Source organism: Neophocaena asiaeorientalis, unplaced genomic scaffold (genome assembly GCF_003031525.2).
Source record: "Neophocaena asiaeorientalis asiaeorientalis breed wild unplaced genomic scaffold, Neophocaena_asiaeorientalis_V1.1 scaffold1496, whole genome shotgun sequence".
NCBI lineage: Eukaryota > Metazoa > Chordata > Mammalia > Artiodactyla > Phocoenidae > Neophocaena > Neophocaena asiaeorientalis.
Window position 1 is genome coordinate 29,614 of NW_020175524.1, and position 5,153 is coordinate 34,766.

General features: G+C 45.7%; 1 long non-coding RNA gene across 1 annotated transcript; it reads right to left on the bottom strand.

Annotated features, from left to right (window-relative positions):
- Window positions 1-833: 833 nt before the first annotated feature.
- Window positions 834-2,918, bottom strand: LOC112415798 (uncharacterized). The gene is made up of 3 exons (XR_003006380.1): window positions 2,603-2,918; window positions 2,236-2,349; window positions 834-1,261 (listed from the first exon to the last, which is right to left on the bottom strand). It is a non-coding gene; the product is annotated as an uncharacterized LOC112415798 (long non-coding RNA).
- Window positions 2,919-5,153: the final 2,235 nt, after the last annotated feature.

Genomic DNA, 5,153 nt, shown 5'->3' on the forward strand with positions numbered 1-5,153 from the left:
TATGGAGATGGCTTCTTTCCTCAAACCTCATGAACCAGCCTCTGCTGGCTTCAGACTTTTCTTCTGCAGCTTCTTCACCTTGCTCAGCTTTCATAACATTGAACAGAATCAGGGCTTTGCTTGGATTAGTCTTTGGTTTAAGGAAATGTTGTGGCTGGTTTGATATTCTATCCAGACCACTGAAACTTTCTCCACATCAGCAATAAAGCTGTTTCACTTTCTTATCATTTGTGTGCTCACTGAATTAGCACTTTTTATTTCCTTCAAGAACTTTTCCCTTGCATTCACAACTTGGCTAACTGTTTGCTGTAAGAGACCTAGCTTTCAGCCTATCTCAGCTTTCAACATGCCTTCCTCACTAAGCTTAATCATTTCTAGCTTTTGATTTAAAGTGAGAGACATGTGAAATTTCTTGGACATACTGTGTGGCCTTTACTGAATTCACACTAGGCAAGCTGACTTCAACAACCTCTAGAGCAGCACTGAAACCACAATATAATGTGAATCTTACGTGTGATGTCACATTTTCTAGGAGCTGCGTTTAAAAAGAAAAGTAACAGGGAAAATTAATTTTAATAACATATATTTTGGGACTTCCCCGGTGGTCCAGTGGTTACGACTCTGAGCTTCCAATATAGGGGACCCAGGTTCGATCCCTGGTCAGGGCACTGGATCCCACATGCGCAACTAAAGATCCCACATGCTGCAACTAAAGCTCCCCTGTGCCGCAACTAAGACCCAGTACAGCCAAATAAATAAATACTTAAAAAAAAACCAAAATAAATAAATTTATTTATTTATTAAAAAAACAAAACAAAGAAACCCTCGTTAAATCATTCCCCATGGGTATAGAGCCTCAATGCCTTTGCTTCAGCAAGGGAAACAGATGATTATTCATACAAAAACATTTGGCATTTGATTATACACTCATTATCTTAAACATTGATATTTTACAAAGAGCAGATGAGTTCTTTCTCTTCGGTAACGAGAAAAAATATGCATTTCAGTAACTTGTAAATAAATCCTTTGTAAGAAGAGTGAACTTTGTTTCATTCTTTTTCAGGAAATAGTTTAATTTGTGAACTCATTCTTCCAGTACACCTTTGCCCAACACCAATCATGTGTGGGATATGAAGTTTTGACACACATAAAGTGCATATTAATTGAAATGAAAACAAACTGCTTCCTCTGCTTCTGGGCAGAAAAGAATACATTTCACTTCTGAAAGTCTGTTATAATCCCAAGGAGAGGAGATGGGGAACTGTCAGGAAAAAATGGGTAAAACTTCAAATGGGTGAAAAATATGACTGAGAGTCCTGCAAATCTACTTTCTGGACAGTTTACAACTTTTATTGTTTTTGAGTTATTTTGCATATCTGTAAGTTGGAGAAAACTGATACAATGTAAATGATTCTTGTCCACAGAAACTCAAGGTGAATTGTGTCTGGTGGAGCACTGTCAATGGATAGACTGGTATATCTTTTAATAAATAAACATCACCGTTCTTCAATTCCTGCATTTGCATGCTGCCTTGAAGTCTCCTTTAAACCGGTTTTAACATCTTACTAGTTCCCTCATTAACTAATAAGATAATAAAATCTTGGATAGCATTTATTTTTAATTTGTATGAAAGTCGTGCTTTTACCTTTTTTTCAAAAAATTATCTTTTAAAGGTAAAGACTTTCACTTTGCTGTACAGTAGAAACTAACACAACACTGCAAAGCAACTATACTCCCCTAAAAAAAAACCACCAAAAAACATGTAAGCATTCGGGCTCGAGAAGGCATATGATGAACCATCACACAATAATGCCATACAAGGTGTTCTCGCCAAAAGAAGACAGTACTAAACCTTCCTAGCTAATGTTTAAACCAGGGCTTCTGAGCCACAGCACAATGGATATTTGGGGTTGAATAGTTCTTTGTTGTGAAGTGCTATCCGGAGCACAGGAGGATGTTAACTGGCGTCCCTAACTTCTGCCTACTCCGTCCCCAGCACTGTACAACAACAATGTCTCCAGACATTGCCTAATGTCTCCTTGGAGGCGAAACTGCCCCTGGATGAGAACCACTGATCTATACTAATCTCTATTCCAAAGTAACGAAATGAAACCTTTGGCATCTTAATAAATAAATCACTTGGAACCAGAGAGAGAAGTCTTCAAAATCTATGAAAACAGCTGAATTAATCAACAACTTGATTTACCAGTGGAAGGCATATTTAGCGGTGATTACCTTATGGCTGACTGTACCTCAACAGCAGGAAGGGTGTGATTCCTTGAAGGACTGGTAACCACAAACGAGAATGACACCCAGTGGGTTACACTGCAAAGTAGGACGTGGGAAATTCTGCAGATGATGAGAAGAAAAAAAGTACATTATGAGCGAATAATACCAAATTGCATTAGACATTCCACTCTGGTGTTATTACCATCTTAAGAGGTGAAGAAATGTCCTACTAAGAAGAAAATAATATAGGAAATTCCCTTTATTTCAAAATCATAGACTTGGGGATCATTCCTAAAATAAGGAATCTACCAAAAAAGAAACAAAAAAAGGGAATGGCTCAGTAGAGGGCATTAGGTATCTCATTCTTCATCACCTGTTAGCTGACAGCATCCCTGTTTCCTCAACTCTTGGCCTCTCTCTCTGACACAAAATGCTTTTGTGTTTCCTCATCAGGATCTTCTTAGTGTCCCCTTCATTCGGCCTTCCACCTCTCAGAACCAGAGAAATCTGTAGATCGAGGACTTGCTTCCTCTGTTGACCACCGTTTCCACCCCTCTCCTACTCCAGTAACAGGGGTTGGCCCAACAACAGACCTCCAGACTGAAGTGCTGTAACATTTACCAGCAGGCTTTGAACACTGTTTTTGCGGGTACCTGCTTCCAACTATAAATTGGAAAAGGGCCTCACTCTAGTCTGTATACCTGGATCACCAGTAGAAATGACAAGAAAGAAATGGCAATAGTGTTCAGTTAGAGACAATCTATATATGAAAGTATGAAATGTATGAACGTAGAAAAATAAGAGAAGAGCCCAAAACAAACCATCGTTGTCGGAGCTAAAACATAAATCCTGAACGGCTTTCACCATGTCCTTGTAAGTAAAATTTCAAAAACTGACATTAGCAACCATTCTAGAAGAAACACACAGCCTTTGTAGAAATACAAGTAAATTCGCTCTTTTTCCTTAAAGGAGCATTCAAGTTCATTTTGTTCATTTTTACAATAATGAAAGAGAGTGCCCATCAGTCAATTTTCTGTAATTTTCAGGACCTGGTACAAATTATTATATTTTCTCCCTTTAAACGTCAAGGGCAAAAAGTGGAGGGCTACCCCACCACCCAGAGCCAAGCGCCTGGGCCAGCAGGGGGAGCTGAAGGATTCCCTATGCTCAGAACACAGGGGTGCCCCACGAGGCCCTGGGTCCGCGAGGCCCCGATTGAGTCCTCGAGGCCCCGAGTGAGTCCTCGAGGCCCCGAATCCGCGGGGCGCTGGCTTGGCCCGTGCAGGACCTCGTGCCCAGAGGTTCCAACGCCCTGCGAACCATCCCCCACCCCGATGCCAACGGTCGCCTCAGCGCCATAAGCTTGACGTCTACACACTTCGGGGCCGCCCAGAAGCCAAAGCCCGTCAAAGGTCCGACCCCGCTGACCCGCGAGCATGGGCAGCTACCTGAGCAGGTACCTGGGCACGGCCAAGGCCACGCAGCCAGCCCACGCCCAGGGGTTGGCCCAACAACAGACCTCCAGACTGAAGTGCTGTAACATTTACCAGCAGGCTTTGAACACTGTTTTTGCGGGTACCTGCTTCCAACTATAAACTGGAAAAGGGCCTCACTCTAGTCTGTATACCTGGATCACCAGTAGAAATGACAAGAAAGAAATGGCAATAGTGTTCAGTTAGAGACAATCTATATATGAAAGTATGAAATGTATGAACGTAGAAAAATAAGAGAAGAGCCCAAAACAAACCATCGTTGTCGGAGCTAAAACATAAATCCTGAACGGCTTTCACCATGTCCTTGTAAGTAAAATTTCAAAAACTGACATTAGCAACCATTCTAGAAGAAACACACAGCCTTTGTAGAAATACAAGTAAATTCGCTCTTTTTCCTTAAAGGAGCATTCAAGTTCATTTTGTTCATTTTTACAATAATGAAAGAGAGTGCCCATCAGTCAATTTTCTGTAATTTTCAGGACCTGGTACAAATTATTATATTTTCTCCCTTTAAACGTCAAGGGCAAAAAGTGGAGGGCTACCCCACCACCCAGAGCCAAGCGCCTGGGCCAGCAGGGGGAGACCTGAAGGATTCCCTATGCTCAGAACACAGAGGTGCCCCACGAGGCCCTGGGTCCGCGAGGCCCCGATTGAGTCCTCGAGGCCCCGAGTGAGTCCTCGAGGCCCCGAATCCGCGGGGCGCTGGCTTGGCCCGTGCAGGACCTCGTGCCCAGAGGTTCCAACGCCCTGCGAACCATCCCCCACCCCGATGCCAACGGTCGCCTCAGCGCCATAAGCTTGACGTCTACACACTTCGGGGCCGCCCAGAAGCCAAAGCCCGTCAAAGGTCCGACCCCGCTGACCCGCGAGCATGGGCAGCTACCTGAGCAGGTACCTGGGCACGGCCAAGGCCACGCAGCCAGCCCACGCCCGGAAGCGCCGGTCCCCATGGTTACCATGGACCTGGCCCACCCACGGCGCCTGCCTCCGGATGGGCTGGGACGGGTGCCAAATCCTGTGCCATCGCCGCCAGGACCGCGGGCTCTGGTTCCACAGCAGGCCGCTCCCCGCGGCCCTGCGCAGCTGGAAGTACTGCCGGGTCCACGGGTCCTTGGTGCCCCAGACCTGGAGGCGTCTTCCCAGTGGGCCGCCCCTCTGCACCTTCTCGGGGATGGGGATTCCGGCCATGGCAACAGTTTCACGATGAGGTCCCGGTGGAACGCCCGCCTCTCCTGCCACACGCGGAGCCTGGTGGGCATCCGTACCGACCCCATTGAAAGCCTAAACAGCTTGTCCACGTGTCCACCCAGCCAGGAGTCCCCGGAACCCTGTGCCAACCCGATGTGAGGAAGGACAAAGGCGGCTGGACGGGCCTCTGAGGTATGAGAGACCCGAGCCCAGGCTGTCGGCCTTCCGGCCCGTGTTGAGGAA